General features: G+C 35.5%; 1 long non-coding RNA gene across 1 annotated transcript; it reads left to right on the forward strand.

Moving 5' to 3' along the window:
- The first annotated feature begins 1,416 nt into the window (after positions 1 to 1,416).
- LOC118014731 lies at positions 1,417 to 22,219 on the forward strand. Its single transcript, XR_004680360.1, has 3 exons — positions 1,417 to 1,448; positions 21,080 to 21,137; positions 22,137 to 22,219. It is a non-coding gene; the product is annotated as an uncharacterized LOC118014731 (long non-coding RNA).
- Positions 22,220 to 24,107: the final 1,888 nt, after the last annotated feature.

Raw genomic sequence — 24,107 nt, forward strand, 5'->3', positions numbered from 1 at the left:
CAGTTCATTGAAACATATTTAAGTAACTTCTGATGTCTCTGTTGACAATACACAGCAATAGTTTCCCCATTGCGTCCCCTCCTTCCCTGCCCATCCACTACCCTGTGACCACCCTGCAAATCTCTCTCCTCTACTCCTCAACTCAGCCGGTTTTGTAGTTTTCTCAGAATTATCTGTTCCTTGTAGCTTTCTCTGCTTCCTGATAATAATTCTAGACTTCCTTGCATCTCCTGTTCTTCCCCACTGCACATTTCCTTGACTCTTCACAAGAGAGACCAGAAAAAGAAGAAGAAAAGAAAAAGATAGTATTATTCATAATGGTAGAGAGTGAGAGAGGGAAGCCTGAAATACGTGTCTGTTAATGATTTTGCCCATCAAGCATATGTTGATTTTGTATACAATATTTTATTAGGTTTGTGATTTTTCTATATATGTAACAATGACTTACTTTCTGAATAGCACCTTCTAAATGTATATTTCAAGCTATAATCCCTTTATCTTTCTCTATGGCTCTAGGTATTTTCTTCTTTTTCTCTTTCCTGTATTTGCTCCCTTCGCCTCCAACTTTTACCCTCATTTCCAGTTTCATAAGTAATTCCTCACACGTCTTTTGGTTTCTCACCCTTTCACCTCACAGTGCAAAATTACTCTTACTCCCCTCCCAGAAAATTACTTTCTCTTTCATCTTGTACCTTTGGCATTCATTTCCTGTGGGGTTTCATCACAAACAGCAGCAGGTGATGTTAACTGTTTAAAAGCCATGCAGAAAAAAAAAAAAAAAATCATGGGCATCTGTTGTCATACCTGAAATACATACATTCATTCTGGGTGCAGTAATTTTTTATAAACAGATTTACATTAGTTTTCTAACTTGATAATTTATATTATCCAATATTAGCATATTAAAAAGGAGAGGTAACTTAAAAAACACTAATAATTTTCTTTTGTAGGATTCTCAGCTACACTGCAAGAATCAAAGTAGCCAGGGTATAACTTTGAAACAGAGCATGTTTGTATCAAGCAACAAATGTTCCAAGTACAATTCAAAATCTCATTTGACATGGAAGTCCCTTTTTAAAAACCCTCTCAGTCTCCAAAATCCTTTTGACTGTTAAAGCAATGTCCTAACACTGCTGGTTTGAGTTTTTTATGGACCATTAAGTTGAGTGCAAAAGTCATAAATTATCTGTAAAAGCTACCCAAATTATAGCTATCTGTGGTTTTTCGATAAAGGCCAAGAATGTGTTTTAAAAAACACACCCCATTGCATGGAAAACGGCCAACCATGGAAAATATGTCTACTATTCTACTTGTTTAAAATTCTAAGTCGCTTAAGTGTTACCATCAAACTCCTCTTCAACAAGAAAGTCCTCACCGATGCAGGTTTGCAATGCATATTGTCAATATTCTTATTATTTGTGTTCAAAAGAGTCTGCCATCTGAAAAAGGTAAACCTCTGCTTTAAATTTTTTCTGTTTTGAGATGATCCTCAAAAAGCATTTATATATAAAAAAAAAGCACAATTATGTTTTTCAACTTCACAAGATCATAAAACTCCAATCTACCTGAGCTAAACTAATACAGCTGAATCTCATTAATATGCTTACCCAGAACATTCAAACATCAAAGACAGAAACATCTGCATTCTAAATCAGACTTTATTTTATTTAAGAAATAAAAATTATGCAGTTCTTTTCATTTTTATGTCTAACAAATTTCCTGGATCCCAGTGTTTTATGAGTTATGACCACAGCATTGTCAAGGCTGGAGACACTCGGTAGAGTAGATAGCAGGCTTTCTGTGCTAATCAGAATGAGAGATAACAAGATTATTTTTTGTTTATCCGTATCCCATTTAAGATGGTTTTTCAGTATGCATCTTTCCCCACATATGTTTCTAGAGTAGTATCACATTTAGGATATATCATAAATAGATTTAAATAAAAAATATATATATAAATCTTAAATTGACATTTAAGTAGAATATGATATATTATTTACTTGCTTTTAACAGTGCATGGAACAGTGCTCAGAAAACAAAATTGTGGATTTTGCCCCTAAAAACTACAGAAAACCATGATTGCTATGAATCTGAAAAGTGTAGCAGTTGTTTGCCAAGTTTGATTTCTCAACAGAGGGATGTTTGTGTTTTCACACATGGAATATTGCACAGAGCACTGATCCATGCTTTGTGGGTATTATGCACACATTTGTCAGTAACTTTAGAACATTTATTTATTAACATGTCAATCGACAATAAGAACAATGAGGAGGCTTTATGAATACTAAATTGAAGTCAGGGCTTAGAGAAAAATGGTTGCAATTTTTTTTTTTTCAGGATCATTGTCCATTTAATTTCTGTTTTTTTGTGTGTGGTGTGCTTATCAACAATCATTGTGATTCATCCAAGCAGATAGTTGCAAATGTTAACTTTTTTTTTTTTAATAGCTTACCTTCTACTTTCTGCTTAATCTTCAGTTAAACTGATCCAAAAGCTAAAGAGGAGTAATGGGTTTAAAACAAAACTTTAATGCAAACAAAATCCTCATATTTGTTTTTGGTAAATGTTTAATATAGAGGAAGGAGATAATTTTCTTAGCTAGTTTATACGATAATTTTTTGATAGAAAAATAATGTTTTAAAAGTACCCTGTAGGGGCACCCGGGTGGCTCAGTTGGTTAAACGACTGCCTTCGGCTCAGGTCATGATCCTGGAGTCCCGGGATCGAGTCCCGCATCGGGCTCCCTGCTCAGCGGGGAGTCTGCTTCTCCCTCTGACCCTCCTCCCTCTCATGCTCTCTGTCTCTCATTCTCTCTGTCTCAAATAAATAAATAAAATCTTTAAAAAAAAAAAGTACCCTGTAATATCATAGTTAATCATTTAGACCATATAATTTTTTTCCAGAAAGGTCAAGATTATTCCTGCTGAATACTGACTTATTTCCAAGTAAGTTATATGTATTTTGTTTCAAGAGTTGAATTCAAATTCTGTCATTGCTATATTACCAAGCATGTGACATGTATATTACCAAATACTGTCAGAGTTGGACATAAAAAAATTAACAGCAAGATCTCAGGTGGTTTATCATGTTCTTGAGAGAGAGATTTACCTAATGGAAATTTCTGTATTGATGTATCAATATCAAAATTGAACCCTATCTATTATCTATCTCTCTCTCTCTCTCTCTCTCTCTATTTATCATCACCTATCTGGTCCTATTTAAATATTCAAGATAACTCCTGCTTTCGAGATACCCACTTATTTTAACATAGAATTGTAGTTTTATTCTTGCTGTCTATATAAATTCACTAAAAAGTTGGAAATTTCATAAGAACCTTCATAATAGGGGCACCTGGGTGGCTCAGTCGTTAGGCATCTGCTTTTGGCTTGGGTTGTGATCCCAGGGTCCTGGGATCGAGCCCCACATCGGGCTCCCTGCTCGGCGGAAAGCCCACTTCTCCTTCTCCCACTCCCCCTGCTTGTGTTCCCTCTCTCACTGTGTCTCTCTGTCAAATAAATAAATAAAATCTTAAAAAAAAAAAAAAGAACCTTCATAATATTTACCATAAATAATAGGTATAGGATGCCAAAATCTCCTTGATAGTTAATTTTACAGTTTTTGTAACATACCTTTTATGTAACATACAGTGACTATGTGGAAACATTTCAAAATCAGTTTTTTGATAAATCCAAGGCCTTTGGAATTTTGACACTGTTTTCGTATTTTGTTCAGAGTTCACATTTGTCCTGTTAACTAATTCATCTGTACAACCATACCATATTTAGCACACGTTTAACACTTGCTAAATGTTTATTTAGGAATATTAAAACAAAGGAATTAATCATGTATAAGAATAGCTTAATTACATAATTTGTCTTCTATGAATTAGTGTGTATATGGTGAAGACGTTTACAAAGTTGCATATCTTATTTGCTTGTATCAAGTGTAAGAGCAGCAACATAGTCATAAAAACTTTGACAAAAGTCTTTATATGAGAAAATCTTTGAATTTCAAATGTCAAATTGAGCAGATATCTATTAAGAGCAAGGTACAAATATCATGCGATTGTAGGACACAGAAAACTGCAGGTCTAGCTATCAAATACACCAATGTAAATGCCAATAGTACTGGGTTTAATACGCATCCCCATCGAATGTATTCGATTTCCCCTCAAATACAGATGTGCTTACTTTGAAGAAGACAATTCAATCTCATATTCAAATTTTGTCTAATGAAAATGAATAAGACTAATCTTTTCATATTGCAAAAATCTGAGAAATATCATTTTCCTGCATTTTATTTCCTTTCAAATAACATTAGAAACAGGCTGTGCTATAGAACTATTCTGCAAAATTTTACTGCATGAAATCCACTATGAATTTGTTGTGACATACAAATCCCCAAAGTTAATAATTAGAATCACGCTTCTGTCCTATTTTGTTTTGTTTTCTCTCATTGAATGACCCGACGTGAATGTTTTGGCCTAGTTGCTCTCCTTTTATGTTTCTTCACCAGTTTGATCAATGTGAATCATTCGGTGTTGTTAACAGTGATCTTTCTTTTCTTCTTAAACCAGATCACTCTTGTTATATCCATATCACACAGTCTTTCTGCTTTCTATTTGTAATCAATTACCCTTTCCTAGTTTTAAGGGCATTTCACCTCAATAAAAGAAAGTAACATTTATGAAGTATATAAGACAAACAAAAACCCTTGCAATAAATACTAATGTAAACATAGTGCACGATATCTCCTCTCAGATTTTGTTATTGAGCAATCCTAACTCTGAGGAAAACACACATTGAGCAGCCACCCCTAAACTTGGTTCTCATTTAATTGACTTAAAAGCATATGGGCTATAGATTTTTTTTTTTAATTAATTTTTTTTTTTACTGAAGCTTGATTCAGACTTTCAGGGAATGCCAAGGACATCCCTGTACAAAAACAACCCACTGAAAGGCATTTGAAAACCTCTCCTCTGGCGGAGCACTGCAGTGCTGTTACATGGACATGATTTGATTTGGCCTTCATTTATTTTTTTTTTAATTTTTTTTTAAAGATTTTATTTATTTATTATTTGAGAGAGAGAGAGAGAGAGAACACAAACAGGGGAAGGGGCAGAGGGAGAAGCAGACACCCCATTGAGTGGGGAAATCCATGTGGGGCTCGATCCTGGAACTCCAGGATCATGATCTGAGCCGAAGGCCCAGGCTTAACCGACTCCGCCACCCAGGCGCCCCGATTTGGCCTTAATTTATAACAATGTGAACAATTGCCATTTACTGAGCATCATTAGGTACTCTCTGACTTCAGTGATAATTTTTATTTATTTATTTATTTATTTATTTATTTATTTATTTATTTGAGAGAGAGAGAGCAGAGGGAGGAGCAGAGAGAGAGATGAGCAGACTCCGCACTGAGCAGGGAGCCCCATGCAGCCTGGATTCCACCACTCTGAGATCACATGACCTGCACTGAAATCAAGGTCAAAGGCTTAACCGATTGAGCCACCCAGGCACCCCTTCAGTGATAATTTTAAAGGCAGATATTGTTCTTCCCATTTTACAGATGAGGAAACAGATTGAGATATGTTAGGTTATTGCCTGAAATCACAATTACTAAGTGATAAAATCAGGATTTGTACCAAATCTTATGGACTCCACCAACTCTAGTGTCCAGGTTCTTTCACCCCGCACCCCCTCCCCCTCACCTGCCACATTTATGAGGACTTTCTCATGCTTATAAAATAAAACACATTTATTCCATGACTTTCAAATATGTCAGTTATTAATAATTTAGAATTGTGTCTTTATATACACAATCAATAATACTAGTTTAACAACATGAGGTTTTATTACATATTGCTTTACAGTATACTTGTTCACTTAGCAATGTGGGTAAAGTTTGAAATGATTTTGTACTACTTCATTTTGCAGTGTATCATAATTTATTTAACGATCTCCATATTCATAAAGTGTTTTTCAAATTTTTCATACTTGCCCCCAAGTAATATCAGCAACAGAAAAAGATAATTTTGCTTGGAAACTTTTCTATGGTTACTGAGTTTTTAAATACTAAGAATGCTAATGAGGGGAGTTTTAGTTGCAGACAAATACAGCTGTGAACAAAGGATTTTACTCTTCATTTGGTTTCTTGCTCATTTTTATCATGACTTTCTCTGGCTATCTCTGAAATACTAATACCAAATAATTTGTTTAAATTATATAAGTGTTAGGAGATTTGTTTTATAATAAATAATTAATGCAGTAGAAGAGTTTGTTAGCAAAGAGGTTGTAATTCATATTGATGTTTCAGTTATCTCTTGCTTCCTAGCAGAGCTCCCCACACTTAGTGCTTAAAACAACCACTGTTATTTATTTGCTTATGATCTTGCAATTTCGCAGAGCCTGTCTGAGCCTCTCTTCTATGTAGTTTGGCTGTGCCAGCTAAACTAGGAATAGATGGTCCACATGTCTTCATTCAAATATCTGGTGTCTCAGAGAAGATAACTATAATGGCCAGGAGTTAGCTGACACTCTCTCTCTCTCCCTTGGTAGACTCCCATCCTCCAGCACACTTTTCTCTCCACATCTCCCACCAGCAAGGTGAGTTGGACTTCTTTACAGGACAGCTGTTGTCCAAGATGGAAATGGTGTAAGTTGGCAGGCCTCTTGGGTCTAAGCCCGGAACTGGCAAAGCATCATTTCCAATAGATTCTATTGGTCAAAACAAATCACAAGGGACAGCAAAATCCAAGGGAAGGGGGAATAGAATTCACCTCTTTGTGGGAGGAGAAGAATATGTATATAGGGATGGGAGACATTTTTGGCAGCCACCTTTGTACAAGATCTATCACAATTTGTTAAGAAATGGGTTCATAGTCTTCAGTCATGTGTTAGTTGAGTAGTCTCAAGTAAATCATCTGTCTAACTTTCAGAATTCCTAGTTGCACAAAGAGTCTAATGTTAATCTTTCTTTCACAATGTTGTAAGAATTAAATGAGATGATATATATACAACATTAAACACATTAGCAAACACATTGTTCGTTTCAATAAATGGAAATTATTTAAAAACATAATGTGCAATTCCCATTAAATTCCACACTGTTTTGATATCATGCAGATTTACAGAATTCACTGATTTCAGAGAATAGTCTGGACAAGTAAGATTTAAGTATATCGAAAGTTTTCATTTTCAGCCCTCAAAAAGTCTGTTTACACGATGGATTCCCTCCACATTTTATGTAATATCAAGAATAGTAGGGTTGAAAATTGCCACATGGAATTGGCAGAGACATAGCTGTTTAAAATACTTGCCTACATATTGCTTGGCCAGCGTAATTGCTAAGTATTAAATTCAACCACTAAACTTTTTTAGATGGGTAACTATAAATAGAAGAATTATGAAGACTTTTTTTTTAAACCTCCAGACACTATTGTAAAATAGCACATCAGAGATTATACTAGCACTTTCCCATAAGCCAACTACTTCTTAATAAATTAATGTATACAAAGGATATGAAATTTTTCTTCTTGGTAGATATACATTACATCAGATAGGTATATATTACATCAGAAGACTGAGGTCTAATAAAGTCAGTGTATCTATTAAAATCAGTATATCTAATAAAGTCAGATAATCTATTAAAATATAACTGCACATTTTAATCTCAGAAATTTCTATTGTTTTCTTCCCCTTAGTCAAGAAGTCAAACCTTTGTTTTCCTTTGCTTCAAAGAAAACCAGATTAAAAGCAAAAGCTGCTTAAAAAACAATCTCTATTCCCATCTGTTAAAAGCCTCCTTTATTGAGAATTTTATGCTACATGCCTTGAGTGGGAGGACAGAGAAAAGACCTTGAGTGAGGTGGGAGAGAGGAAAATTACAACCCAAGTTGGGAAGCAGACAGTGCCTGGATTTTCACACTTAAACTGAACCCTAGGAGCAGCTTGAGAGGAGAACTGATCCTGACTCTGCCCTTCTGTAGGTCCACATTCTTAGAATGTCTGTGACAGTCTAAGATGAGCTACTCTGTTACATGGACAAGAAGTAACACCGAGTTCCCTTTAAATGAGCATTCACCATGAAGGAATAGGGACAGTTTGCGTGACTTGAGTAAAAATCCAAGGCTTTGATAGTATTGGGGAAACACTGATTTTAGCTCAGTGCAGCGGAAGTTTGAAGCCCCTCTGAACGTGCAGACATGTGCTTGGGAATGATGGCTATATGTGTAATGTGGACTGAAGGACGGGCCTGGGACACGGAGCACCTTCCAGTTTGTGTGGGGAAATGCATGAGAAAGCCATTGCTGCAGCAACAGGTGGTACCACACAGGACTGCGCCCACCCTTCTCATCAGCAATAATAAGTGTCTGGTCAGATTCTCCTTCTGGGTGCTTTGGAACAGGTGCTAAGCCTTTGCACCAAATAAGCCCACTAATTGTTTGATATTTTATTGGAAGTGTGTGAAGGCTGTCAGAACAAAATCACTGGACTCGATGCTAATAGGTTCTCAGGCATTATGTCAACCATATGAGCTGCTATGATATAATAAAATGAAAATATAATAATAAAAGGGGCGCCTGGGTGGCTCAGTTGGTTAAGCGACTGCCTTCGGCTCAGGTCATGATCCTGGAGTCCCGGAATCGAGTCCCACATTGGGCTCCCTGCTCGGCAGGGAGCCTGCTTCTCCCTCTGACCCTCCCCCCTCTCATGTGCTCTCTGTCTCTCTCATTCTCTCTCTCTCAAATAAATAAATAAAATCTTTAAAATATATATATATAATAATAAAAGTATAATCTAAAAATAGCATTATCGAATGAAGTATAAACAGGAACTCTCACCGAGTCCTATTGATACGTACTAATTTTTATTTTCATTTGCAAGCTGAAGACACAAATATAACAGAAGTTAGGTCACTAGCTCAAGGGAATATACAATGTGGCAAAGCTAAAATTTGAACCCAAATTTCAAAAACATCATGATCTATCACTTAGCTACCTTATAAAATTTATTAAAAGCTGTATCTCATGATGGTTAGACTTGGAAAATGCTTATTGATATCATGGAAAGAAAAAAGATGAACAAAGTTTTATACTTCATTTGTCAAAATAGGTCAATATGTATTCGTGTGTATGTGTGTGTGCAGTAAGAAACCAAACACAATAAGAAACCAAGCTTTTTTCTATGAGATTCACCTCTTTATCCTTAGGTGATGGTACATCGAAGGCAGTAAATATCTGAGTTGCTAAATTAATGTGTGTATGCAGTTGTGTGTTACCTAAAAATAAATACTCTCCAGGCAGACTGGTAGGAAAAATGCAAGCATGTTTTTATCAGTGTTTATATCTGGGTTATGGGATTGTGGATATTAGCTGTTATTTTTTTTTAATTTTTTAACTTTTTTCAATAGGTGAATCTTGATCATCAGAATAAATATTTTAAAATATAAATAAAATGACAAATATAACTTACAATAAATTATCTTATAAGATAAACACAATAAAAGGTAGGAATGTGGATAAGTACTTTGTGAAGAAAAGATCTACAGTGCCACTTAACTGATTCTCATTATGTTTAAGACCACAAGAACTTGCAGTGGGTATAAAATTCAACATACCTAACATGAAGGCCCTATTGAGCCAAATTCTTAATTAAACAGTATTAAACAAGTAATTTAGCCTAAGAAACATCCTTCACCTGTAAAATGGGAACATTAATGTTGACCACGAAGAGGGGGCATCTGGCTGGCTTAGTCAGTGGAGCATGCCACTCTTGATCTCGGGGTTGTGAGTTTGAGCCCCACATTGGGTGTAGAGATTATTTAAAAACAAAATCTTTAAAAAAAATGTTGACCAAGAAGAAACTTGGCGGGGAGTGGAGGGGTGGGGGGGTGGGGGGTTAGAGCTGTTTTTTACATTGTGTAGTGTAGTTTTGAGCTGGCTCTCAATTACTGTTGCCTATTACTGTTATTTACAACAAAAGTTAACTCTTTATATGTATGAAATACATGTGTATATTTACAATGATCATAGACTTGAAGGCCTCCATGAGATGTCCCCAGTCTTGAGCTAAAGAGTTAATTTTTTATTTCCTTAAGTATTGAAGTATATGTTGTTTCTGAACGTGCATTAACTACTGATTTGACATCTCTCACCAAATGAGAAATCTGAAAACCTGCAGGGTTGAGAGTATATGAAGAGCACAATACTCCTCTTTCCTATAAAATACCACTTAAAAAAATGTATCAGAAGTCAAAAGCCAGAAATAAACATTTATAAGAAGGCATGGTCTGTTTGCATCATCACACATGGGAGTCAATGTCTCTATTTCAATAATTAAAAAGAGCCAAGTAGCTACATATGCTTATTTGAATTTTAGTGCATTTATCTGACTGTGTTGTGATTTAAATATGCTCATGTGGTGTAATGCTTTATTTTACAAGCACTTATTTAATTGAATCTGACATTTCACATTCCTATGTATAAAGTGGATTGACTTGGAGTATGTGATTAATAAAATGCACCTAGTGTTTGCTCTATTTCCTATTCTTTTTTTTTTCAAGGCAGAAAAGGAAATTAAATACCTCAAAACCTTTCACCTTTGTATTTTGTAACTTATGCTTTAGAAGAGTAATTTTTTTTAAGTTTAACCTTAGTTACTGTACTATGCATATCAGCTGCTGCTCACATATCTGTTAAGAAATAGAGTAATGTGCTATAGTTTAACCAAATGCATATGGAATGCACCCATTTTGGTAGTTCTAAATTGTAAGGTGCAGTGGTCTGACTTTGAACTTCTAAGATTTCAGGTACAATTGTACCCTAATTGCAGGGTTGTGTTGCTCTTTTATTTGAAGCTTCAAGAATAATCAGAGATAATTATACCATAAAAAAGGAGACATTCGGGGCGCCTGGGTGGCTCGGTCGTTGGGCTTCTGCCTTCGGCTCGGGTCGTGATCCCAGTATCCTGGGATCGAGTCCCGCATCGGGCTCCCTGCTCCGTGGGGGGCCTGCTTCTCCCTCTCCCACTCCCCCTGCTTGTGTTCCTGCTCTAGCTATTCTCTCTGTCAGATAAATAAAATCTTTAAAAAAAAAGAGAGAGACATTATCTGTTAACAATATTACTAAATTTTGAACATGCAATGTTTCCTATCCAGATCCCATACCTTTAAGTCCTTGAATACTTAAATTAATAGAATATTAAAGCACTTACTTGCTCTTTATATGTGTTTTGATTTATATGAGGGCTGCTCTAGAGTAAAGAGTGGCTTCTTGCCTCAGAAATAAGAAGGATCAGATAAGCTCAGTAGGCATATAATTCAGAGTCGAGGAACTTCAACTTATTAAGAAACAAATAAATAAACCACAACAGCAACAACAGTGAGCAGCAACTAAACATAGTCAATCATATTTAAGTACATGGAAGCAAAACTCTAGTCTATTTTGGATAGATGGACCAATGAATAGTATATTCTCCAGACTTTGTGCACTATTACAAACATCAAAAGACATCCTGGATTTCTGAAAATTAATTCCTGCTGAGAATAGTTTTATTAATTGCGGTTTATAATATGGGTGATGAAAAATTGATTTCACATGTACCAGAGCCACTTCATACGATTTCAGAATGGACCAGGTTTTAACCAACTTTGCAAGGTGATGAATTCCATCCTTCTAGGTTTTCTTGTATGGAATGTCCTTCATTATCCTACTCATCATCCTTCCATAACCCAGGGTCCTGTTAAAGTTCCACTACTTCTGTGGGGTTTTCCTCACTTATACTAATATTTGACCACCTAACCTGGAACTTTCATAACATTTAATTACATACATAGTGCCTGGAACATAGTCAGGACTCTATAAATACGTTTTTTTTAAGTGAGAATAAATAATTATGCTTTGGAATACAGAAGTAAAGTTATGCTTTGCAGATGGCAAATGCAATCTTGTTCAATAACTATTGATGATGGTCATGTGCCTCTTGTATGTTTCACTTAAAAGGACCCAATGTCACCTTTGTGGTTTTTCTGCCAAAAATACACGACCTGAATCTAATAATGAGAAAATATCAGACAAACCCAAATTGAAGGACATTCTAGAAAATACGTGGCCTTTGCTCTTCAAAAATGTCAAGATCATGAAAGATAAAAAAATACAAATTAATAGAAAAACTGAGAAATCGTTCCTGATTAAAGAATATTAAAGAGACATGAGAGCTAAAGGCATCAAGTGACTCTGGATTGGACCACAGATCAGATTTTTTTTCCTAATGAGAGAAATATTTATATTTGAATAATTTGCTGTTAGACGATAACATTATGTCAATATTTGTTTCTTGGTTTTGATAATTATAACGTTGGTTTTTTTTTTTTTTTTAGATTTTATTTATTTATTTGAGGGTGAGCAACAGAGAGCACAAGCCTGGGAAGCAGCAGGCAGAGGGAGAGGGAGAAGCAGGCCCCCCACTGAGCAGGGAGCCGGATGCTGGCCTGGATGTGGGACTCAATCCCAGGACCCTGGGATCATGACCTGAGCCGAAGGCAGACACTTAACTGACTGAGCCACCCAGGCGCCCCTATAATGTGATTCTATAAGAAAGTATCATAGGTTTTATAAATACACATTGAAATATTTAAGGGCAAAGTTTGTTACATGTAACTTACTCTCAAATAGTTTAGGAAAAATAGTGACAGGGCGAGGAGTAGAGAGAGAGAGAGAAAGGAACAATGACAGAGACAAAAAAAGATAAAGCAGATTGATAAAATGTTAACATTGGGATCTAGATAAAGGGCATGTGGGAATACTTTAAACTAGTTTTTCAATTTCATTAAGTCTGAAATTAAATAAGTATATAAATTTAAGTGAACATTGATAAAAGCAAGTACCACTTTTCTACTTACCACATGTGACTAAGAAATAAATTGCTCTTTTTAAGTCACCTTGACCCCTGTAATGTCTCTGTCTTCCCTACCACCACCCACAGCCAAATTTACACATAAAAGAAAAAAAAAATGGGAACTGATTGATTTCACACAAGGCAGAAATTTAAATGGGTCAAAGACAACTCCAGGCCTTTGGAAGAGAAATAATTAACGAAGGGTATATGGAAATTTCCATGGGTTCCTGATAAATTGGTCAATGCATTTTCATTCTTCCATCACTCACTGATGCTCACTGAGGCACACCATGGGCTGGGCTGTATGTGTGCATTTGTGTTTGTATACATGACTTGATTCCATTTGTGCCCCCAAGTTGCTCCACTGAGGGTCATTGCACAAAACACAACATTTAATGCTGAGTGACCACTATCGTTTCAAGGCACAGGTGGGATATCTTCCAGGAACCTCTATTTTAGGGTTGTTTGCTTATTTTCTAATGAAATACCTAAATGATATCCATATTCTACTTTTTCTCACTCTAAGCCCTTAAAAAGGCAATTTTAAGAAATCTAGTTTACTTCATTGTCTTTAGGTAGGGCTCACTGTGTATTTATGAATTATAAAAGCAATATACTTATGAAGAACAAGTATACAGTTTTTCTGGAAACCTGAAGTATTGAAAATTACAAACAACAAGCACACTATAAACTAAAGATCAATATTTTATTGAAAGTAGCTCAGTGGACATTGTCCAGTATTTTTTTTAAGAGTAAAGCAACACAGACAAAATGCTAAAGTGTCAGAAGTTGAAAGAATTAGAATTTAGCAGCATTTATGTATTTATTTATTTATTTGAGAGAGGGAGGAAGGGAAGGGGAAGAGGGAGAGAAAATCTCAAATAGACTCCATGCCCAGCACAAAGCCTGACACAGAACTCAATCTCACAACACTGAGATCATGACCTAAGCCAAAATCAAGAGTCAGATGCTTCACCAACGGAGCCACCCAGGTGCCCCAGCATTTTAAAATCATACTGCAGCACTAACAAAAAAAAAAAATTGTAAAGCAGAAGTTTATATAGATACCTATTTTCACTACTGTATATTTTGCTGGAAGTAAAGTTTACTTTCCTTTGGTTGTGCTCAGCAGGTCCAGTTCAATACTGACTGCTCTTTTAATGGCTAGTACACCTTTGATTTAATATTTATCAAAGAAGTGTAGATTTCTATATTTCCTAAAACATGTAAGCAAACTTCATTTAATCATAGAGCCCTACAGATTTTAAGGGTTAATATTACACAGAAATTCTATTCTAGGAATATTTCATTTTCATGCTATTTGGACTTTCTTTTAAATCTGTGTTTTGAATAGCTCGGTCTTTGTTTATGTTTGTTTATTTATTTATTTATTTATTTTAATGCCAGTATAGTTAAGACACAGTGTTATATTAGTTTCAGGTGTACAATATAGTGATTCAACAATTCTACACGTTACTCAGTGCTCATCGTGATAAGTGTAGTCTCAGTCCCCTTCACGTATTTCACCCATCCCTCCACCCACCTCCCCTCTGGTGACCATCTGTTTGTTCTTTATGGTTAAGAGTCAGGTTTTGGGGGGCAGATGGTTAAGCGTCTGCCTTCAGCTCAGGTCATGATCCCAGGGTCCTGGGATCGAGCCCCACTTTGGGCTCCTGGATCAGTGGGGAGCCTGCTCCCTCTCCCTCTGCCTCTCTCCCTGCTCATGTTCTCTATCTCTCTGTCTGTCTGTATTTCTGTGTCTCAAGTGAATAAATAAAGAAATCTTAAAAAAAAAAAAAAGAGTCTGATTTTGGGACTGTCTCTTTTTTTTCTTTGTTTTGTTTCTTAAATTGCACATATAAGTGAAATCATACAGTGTTTGTCTTCCTCTGACTGATTTATTTCACTTAGCATTATACCCTCTAGATCTGTCCATGTTACTGCAAATGGCAAAATTTCATTCTATTTTATGGCTGACCAATATTCCATTGTATATCTACACCACATCACCTTTATCTATTCATCTATCAGTGGACACTTAGGTGGTTTCCATAATCTGGCTATTGTAAATAATGCTTCAATAAACACAGGGGTGTATATATCTTTTGAATTAGCATTTCAGTATTCTTTGAGTAAATATTCAGTAGAAGGATTACTGGATCATGTGGAAACTCCATTTTTAAATTTTTGAGGAACTTTCATACTGTTTTACACAATGCTTGTTCTGACTTGCATTCCCACCAACAGTTCACAAGGGTTCCTTTTTTCTCCACATCCTCACCAACACCTGTTGTTTCTTGTGCTTTGAGTTCAGCGATTCTGACAGGTGTAAGGTGATAGCTCAGTGTGGTTTTGATTTGCATTTCCCTGATGATGAATGATGTTGGGCATCTTTTCATGTGTCTGTTGACCATCTGTATGTCTTCTTTGGAGAAGTATCTGTTTATGTCTTCTGTCCATTTTTAAAATGAATTATTTATTTTTTGTGTTGTGTGTGTTGAATTATATAAGTTCTTATATATTTTATTTTTATTTTTTATGTTTTATTTTGTTTATTTATTTTTATTTTTTTATAATTTCAAGGTTTTATTTAAATTCCAATTAGTTAACATACAGTGTAATACTAGTTTCAGGAGTAGAATTTAGTGATTTATCACTTACATATAAGCCCACTGTTCATCATAAGTGCCTTCCTTAACACCCATCACCTATTTAACCCATTCCCCCCCGCCCATCTTCCCTCTAGCAACCCTCAGTTTGTTCTCTATAGTTAAGATCTGTTTTATGGTTTTATGGTTTGCCTCTTTCTTTCCCCACCCCCATGTTCATCTGTTTTGTTTCTTAAATTTCACATATGAGTGAACTCATATGGTATTTATCTCTTTCTGACTGATTTCACTTAGCATAATACACTCTATCTCTACCTTTATCATTGCAAATGGCAAGATTTCATTTTTTTAATGGCTGAGTTATATTCCATTGTATATATATGTCACAACTTCTTTATTTATTCATCAAGCAGTGGACATTTGGGCTCTTTCCATAATTTGGCTATTGCTGATAATGTTGCTATAAACATCGAGGTGCATGTATCCCTCTGAATCAGTATTTTTGTATCCTTTGAGTACATACCTAGTAGTGCAATTGCTGGATAGTAGGGTGGTTCTATTTTTAACTTTTTGAGGAACTTCCATACTGTTTTCCAGAGTAACTGCACCAGTTTGCATCCCCACAAACAGTGTAAGAGTTTTCCCCTTCCTCCACATCCTCGCCAACATCTGTTGTTTCCTGTGTTCATTTTAGCCATTTGGACATGTGTGAGGTGATATCTCCTTGTAGTTTTGATTGGTAGCTCCCAGATGATGAGTGATGTTGAGCATTTTTTCATGTGTCTGTTAGCCATCTGTATGTCTTCTTTGGAAAAATGTCTATTCATGTCTGTTGCCCATTTCTTAACTGGATTATTTGGTTTTTTGGGGTGTTGAATTTGATAAGTTCTTTATAGATTTTAAATACTAACGCTTTAGCAGATATGTCATTTGCAAATATCTTCTCCCATTCTGAAGGTTGTCTTTCAGTTTTGTCGATCATTTCCTTTGCTGTACGGAAGCTTTTTATCTTGATGAAGTCCCAATAGTTCAATTTTGCTTTTGTTTCCCTTGTCTTTGGTGATGTATCGAGTAAGAAGCTGCTTCGGCCAATGTCAAAGAGGTTACTGCCTGTGTTCTCTAGGATTTTGATGCTTTCTTATCTCACATTTAGATATTTCATCCACCTTGAATTTATTTTTGTGCATGGTATAAGAAAGTGGTCCAGTTTCATTCTTCTACATATTGCTTTCCAGTTTTCCCAACACCATTTGTTGAAGAGTCTTTTTTCTATTTGGTATTCTTTTCTGCTTTGTCAAAGTTAGCTGACCATATAGTCGTCGGTCCATTTCTGGATTTTCTATTCTGTGCCCTTGATCTATGTGTCTGTTTTTATGCCAATACAATAGTGTCTTGATTACTACAGTTTTGTAATATAGCTTAAAATCTGGAATTGTGATGCCTCCAGCTCTTTCTTTTTCAAGATTGTTTTGGCTATTCGGGATCTTCTGTGTTTCCATACAAATTTTTGGGTTGTTTGTTCTAGCTCTGTGAAAAATAGTATTTTGATAGGGATTGCATTATGTGTAGATAACTTCGGGTAGTATAGAGATTTTAACAATATTTGTTCTTCCAATCCATGAACATGAAATGTTTTTCCATTTCTTTGTGTCATCTTCAATTTCTTTCACAAATGTTCTATAGTTTTCAGAGTACAGATCTGTTATCTCTTTGGTTAGATATACTCATAGGTATAAGTTCTTTATATATTTTAGCTATTAACCCTTTATTGGTTATATCATTTACAAGTGTCTTTTCTCATTCAGTGGGTTGCATTTTAGTTTTGTTAGCTATTTCCTTCTTTGTTTTTGTTTTGTTTTGTTTTTAGAAAGGGAGAGAGAGAGAGATGGGTGGGTGGGGCAGAGGGAGAGGGTGAGAGAGAATCTTTAGCAGGCTCCATGCCCAGCACAGAGCCCAATGGGAGGCTGATCTCACAACCCTGAGATCATGACCTAAGCTGAAATTAAGAGTTGGATGCCCAAATGACTGAGCCACCTAGGCAACCTTTGCTTCCTTCTTTGTGCAGAAGCTTTTTTTATTTTGGTGTAGTCACAATAGTTTATTTTTGCTTTTGTTTTCCTTGCCTCAGGAGACATATCCAGAAAAATGTTGCTATGGCTGATGTGAGAGAAATTAGTGCCCATGCTCTCTTCTAGGATCTGAATGGTTTCAGATCTTACATTTAGGTCTTTAATCAATTTTGAGTTTATTTTTGGGTATGATGTAAGAAAGTGGTCCAGTTTCATTCTTTTGCATGTAGCTGTCCAGTTTTCCCAACACCACTTGTTGAATGTACATAAATATATTTTAAATGATAGGTTTCATGTAATAGCTGCCACTATCAAGGATAAATTTATCATTTTTATCTCAAGGAACTTATTTTTATTACAGTCCAGAGTTTTACTTCTACATATTTCATTGACACCATTGGGCCTTCCACCATGTTGTTGTCAGGTTTAAAATAATTTTCCAGATTCCACTTGAATAGAATCAATAAAGTTTTGTCCCATATTTATTTACATGTATAGCTTCCACTATAACTAAATTAAACATCGTATTTGTGAAACAAGAAAAACTTTTTTTTTTAAAGATTTTATTTATTTATTTGACACAGAGAGAGAGTATAAGCAGGGTGAGCAGCAAGGAGAGGGAGAAGCAGGCTCCCTGCCGAGCAAGGATCCTGATGCGGGACTCGATCCCAGGACCCTGGGATCATGAACTGAGCCAAAGGCAGACCTTTAACCTACTGAGCCACCCAGGCGCCCCAAGAAAGACATTTTTAACCACTAAATCATAATAAAAATATCTCTATATTTTCCATAGTTCATCTCCTAAAATAAGATGAAATGTTGCCAGAAATCATATTTGTCTCTCTCATAAATATCTTTTTTTTTTTTAAGATTTTATTTATTTGACAGAGAGAGACACAGCGAGAGAGGGAACACAAGCAGGGGGAGTGGGAGAGGGAGAAGCAGGCTTCCCGCGGAGCAGGGAGCCCAATGCGGGGCTCCATCCCAGGACACTGGGATCATGACCTGAGCTAAAGGCAGATGCTTAACAACTGAGCCACGCAGGTGCCCCTCTCATAAATATCTTTATCTTTTAAATACTCTAGGGTTCTTAGAATATTATAATGAACCCAAAATTAAATCTGTATTTGTTTATGTCTAATGTATCTATGAAACATTTCTTCAGAAATTATGCAAAACTTAATTCAAATTTAATTCTGCTCTCTATTTGACAGTCAAACATGTCAGTAAAGAAAATTAAATAGGCAGGAAGATAAAAATCAACCTTAGTGGGGTGCCTGGGGTGGCTCAGATGGTTAAGTGTCTGCCTTTGGCTCAGTTCATGATCTCCAGGTCCTGGGATCCAGCCCCATGTCGGGCTCCCAGCTCAGCGAGGAGTCTACTTCTCCCTCTCTCTCTGCCTCTCCCCCTGATTGTACTCTCTCTGTCTGTCTCTCTCTCAAATGAATAAATAAAATCTTTTAAAAAAATCAACCGTACCTATACCATAACTTCTACAAATTTGATTGGATAATCATAGGAGACATTATTACTTACATTTTTAATTTTTCTCTGTAGATTACTACCTTCAATAGGTTCACTGTATTCTCTTGACTCAGTACCGGTGGCTGTAATTCCAACTTCTCCCCTAATAATATATGTAGTGCATAAAATATTTCCAACACAAAAAGGTAAAATGGAAAATTAAAGCCATAATCTAGGATGCTTCAATCAAAATTGCCTAACTTCACCTAAATTATGCAGATAATTGAGGCAAATAATGCCATATTATTTTTTCTACCTGCAGCAAGGATTTTGTTTTTTATTTAGTTTATAAAATAACTTTAGGTTTCTCTTTTTCTTCTTTTTACTTCTTACCTAAAATTCTGCTGCTATTGTGTTTGTTTTCCCCTTCTTGGTAAATAATAATCATGCCAATTTTTGTTGTCCTATAATTCTAATCTGATTACATATTACCAAAATTATTTCCTAATAATTAAAATAATTCATAATTTTTCTGTACAGCAGTAAATGTTAAAGTTTTACTTGCTTCGATAAAGATATTATTAAATGAGTATAGATGAGTTCCAGGGTCACTAAATCCACCTCATTAATGACCTATATTATATATTTTTGGCATGGTCTGTTTTAACATTTTAGCTCATTAATGACCTATATTATATATTTTTGGCATAGTCTGTTTTAACATTTTAGCTACATCTTTGGTAAAAATATGCTAACAGAAAAACTTATGAAGTTACACTTTTGTCACTAGATATTATAGGATTAATCTTTGTAGTCTTTCTTTGCCAGGAATTAAGAGGAAATAGTCCCCTCCTATTGTCTTTCTAAGGAATGATAATTCAGACCACATGAATCTTAAAATAATGTGACCGAACTAGAAGTAAGAATTTCCTCTTGATTTTTTTTTAAATTTTATTTATTTATTTGAGAGAGAGACTGAGAGAGAGAGCATGAGAGGGGGGAGGGTCGGGAGGGTCAGAGGGAGAAGCAGACTCCCTGCTGAGCAGGGAGCCCGATGAGAGACTCGATCCAGGGACTCCAGGATCATGACCTGAGCCGAAGGCCGTCGCTTAACCAACTGAGCCACCCAGGCGCCCTTCCTCTTGATTTTTCACTCATCAACCTGAGCTAGTTTTCTCCACAGTACTTTTTTTAAGATTTTATTTTTTAATTTTTTTTAGAGATTTTTTAAAAAAAAATATTTATTTGAGAGGGAGAGAGAGAGAGTACGAGAGAAAGACCACGAGCACGGGGGAGGGGTAGAGAGAGAAGCAGATTCCCAGCTGAGCAGGAGGGTCCAACGTTGGACTCAATCCTAGGACCCCGGGATCATGACCTGAGCCGAAGGCAGATGCTTAATCCACTGAGTCACCTAGGTGCCCCTCTCTACAGTATTTTAAATTTATATTCAAATTACAAATATTTGTTGATTTTCAACATTTTTTCATGCATTCCCCCTCCTAATTTTTATAGTTTTTCATGCATTCCACCTCTTAAATTTTATAGTTCATATTTCCCCTCCCCCCCACCAATAGTTTTGTGGTTAATGGTTCACATAACTGGAAATAGGAATTTTTTACCCAGGATGATTTTTATATTAAATAGTGTCCTTTAATTTTTCCTTGCTTGGATGGTATTATAGCTAAAACACTACTGAAAGTTATATGACAGGGTGTCAAATTTTAAAACAAAATTCTCCATGAAAATTCAAAGTTTATGGTTCATAGTTAACATTGTTACATTTTATATGCCCATTAGTTTAAATATCCTTTTTAAAATTACTATAAAAATAAAATAAAATCACAACATACAAATTAATATTAGTTATAATAGTTTGTAACAGCATAAATTATATAACTACATGGCTAATTTTTTATTGCATGGTGTTATACCTATACTGTGATATTTAAAATTTAATTTAGATGCACACATAAATACAGACAGACACTCCTTGCAATATACGGTGGTCTTTCTTACCTGTGGTTTTGCTTTCCCGTTTCAGTTACCCATGGTCAGGGGCAGCCTGGAAGCAGATGATCCTACTTCTGACATATCAGAAGGTTAGTAGTAGCCTCAGGTTATCTCATAATGCCTACATCATTCCCTTCACTTCATCTCATCCTGTGGGCATTTTGTCATCTAGCATCATCACAAGAAGAAGGGTGACTATAGTATAATAAGATAATTGAGAGAGAGTGACCACGTTCACACAACTTTTATGATATCATTAAAGTTGTTCTATTTTGGTATTAGTTACTGCTGCTAAACTCTTACTGTGCCTACTTTATAAATTAAACTTTATCATAGGCATGTACATATAGGCAGAAAACATAGTACATATAGGGTTGTTTCTATCCATGGTTTTGGGCATCCACTGAGGGTCTTGGAATGTATTCCCCATGGATAAGAGACTACTGTACATATGTTGCAAATGAGATTACCTAAATTTGTGGCTTGACATAAGCAAAAGACTGTAATCTCTTTATTAAAATTAAAGGGAAACATATTGAAGCATTGTAATCCTTTCAAATTTCTGGGGTTTTTTCTTAATAATATGTGCTCTTATCAATTTAAATGTAGTAGTTTACAAAACTATGTTTTGCTCATATTAGAATAATTAGGAGAGCAAGACAGTGCTCCTTCTTCCTATGGAAACACCAACTCAACAATGATACATGAAACAATGTCTTTTTGAGCAATCTATACACCAGTTAAGAGGCTTTTGTCACCAAGGAAAACAAAAGCAGCTACATCAAAGGTGGTAGGAAAATTTGTGGTACCCTCTCACTATCATTCCCCCCACTGGCACAGCACACACAATTGGGAGGAAACTCCCAGCTCCTGTTTTCTCCCTAGGGACAGAAAGAGAAGATTGGACCATATGTCCAACATTCTGACTTTTCACAGGGGCTGCCTTAGGGACTGGCTTCGGTCTTACTCATCTCAGAGCACAGATAGAATGCTGTATGCTCTAGATGCTTGGCAGCCAATGCCATAAACTGAATGTATGTGTTCCCCCAAATTCTCATGCTGAAATTTAATCCCCAATGTATTTGCAGGTGATGTTTTCAGATATGGTTAGGTAATGAGATGAAGACCTCATGAATGGCACTAGTGTCCTTACAAAGAGGTGTCAGAGAGTTTTCTCACCCTTTTCTTCGTGAGGAGGACACAGCAAGAAAGTGGCCATCAATGAACCAGGAAGAAGGTCCTCAGCAAATGCTAAATCTGCCAGTGCCTTGATGTTAGACTCCCCAGCCTCCAGAATTGTGAGAAATAAAGTTTGTTGTTTAAGCTGCCTGGTCTTTGGTATTTTTGTCAAAGCAGCCTAAACAAACCAAACAGTGCTAAGAACAAAAATGAGTTGAGTGGCATGAGAATTTATGATTGTCTTAGTCACCAAGAGAACAAGAGATTACAAACTCCTGGAAAATAAAAGCAAAAATGGCATATGCCTCCAATTAGAAATTTATAGAGAAGATACAGCCACAGAAATGATTTAAGAAGCTCACAGAATCTCTAGCCAGGCTGATTTTTGAAGGTCTTTCCTGTATAAAACCCATCCATAAAGACTGGAAGAGGTGGCTGTTTTTTCAAATGCACGAACATAATCAAAAGTTACAAGGAATACAAAGACAAGAAAAAATGGCCCTATCAAAGGAACAAAATAAATCTCAGATACTGACTCAAAAGATACAGAAGTATATGGATTACCTGACAAAAAATTTAAAATAACAGTCAAAAAGATGCTCAAGAAGTTCAGAAAATCAATGCATAAACTATGTAAGAATGTCAAAAAGAAATAGAAAATGTAAAAAGAATCGAACAGAAAATTTGGAGAATGAGTTTAGTCCAGAATGCAATAACTGAACTAAAAAAAAAAAAAAAAAAAAAAAACACTAGAAGGTTCCCCAGCCCACATTATGAAACAAAATAAAGAACTAGCAAATTTAAAGTCATTTGAAGTTATCCAGTCAGAGGAGCAAAAAGAAGAAAGAATGAAAAAGAGAGAACAAAGCCTAAGATATTTATGGAATATGAACAAGATCAATACATGCATTACGAGACTCACAGAAGAAGACAGAGATAAAGGAGAAGAAAACCTATTTAAAAAAAATAAATAATGACAAAAACTTTCCAAGTATGGGGAAAGAAAAGGACATCCAGATTCAAGAAGCCTCATATCTATTAAATAAAATGAAACCAGACTTAAAGAAGTCTGCAGTGAGCTACATATAACAAAATTTTCAAAAATCAAAAACAAAGAGAAAATTTTAAAAGCAACAAGAGGAAAGTGACTCATCATATACAAGGGAACCCCCATAAAACTCAATAGAATTCTTAGCAGAAACCCTGCCAGAAGAGAATGGGATGATATAGTCTCTGAAAGAAAAAATCGCCAACCAAGAACATTACATCCAGCAACTGTTCTTCAAAAATGAAGGAGAGAAAGGGTTTTCCAGATAAACAAGAGATGAAGGAGTTTATCACCACTAAAACTGCCTTATAAGAGATGCTAAAGAGAGTCCTCTAAATTGATACAAAAGCATGTTAAACAGGAACACAAAATCATATGAAAACATAAAGCTTGCTGATAAAGGTAAATATACAAACAAATATAGAATACTGTGATACTGTTATAGCAGTGCATAAGTCACTTTTAATTCTGATAGAGAAGTTAAATGACAAAAGTATAAAAATAACTATGACTATAAAAATATGTTCATGAATACGTCAATAACATAAAGTGGATCAGGGGAGAAGTAAAAGTATAGATTTTTTGTATGCTACTAAACTTAAGCTGGTATCAGCTTAAAATAGATTGTTATAAACTGTACGATGTTTTACATAAGCCCCATGGTAACCACAAAGAAAATATCTATAATATATACACACATAAATCAATCAATAAATAAGAAATCAAAGCATGTCACTATGAACAATCAATGAAATAAAGAAAGAGCAAGAGAGGAAAAGCAGGGCAAAATAACCACAAGAAAGATGAAAAACAACTAACAAAGTGGTTATAG

Source organism: Mirounga leonina, unplaced genomic scaffold, assembly GCF_011800145.1.
Source record: "Mirounga leonina isolate KUSES-001 unplaced genomic scaffold, KU_Mleo_1.0 Mir_165, whole genome shotgun sequence".
Lineage (NCBI taxonomy): Eukaryota > Metazoa > Chordata > Mammalia > Carnivora > Phocidae > Mirounga > Mirounga leonina.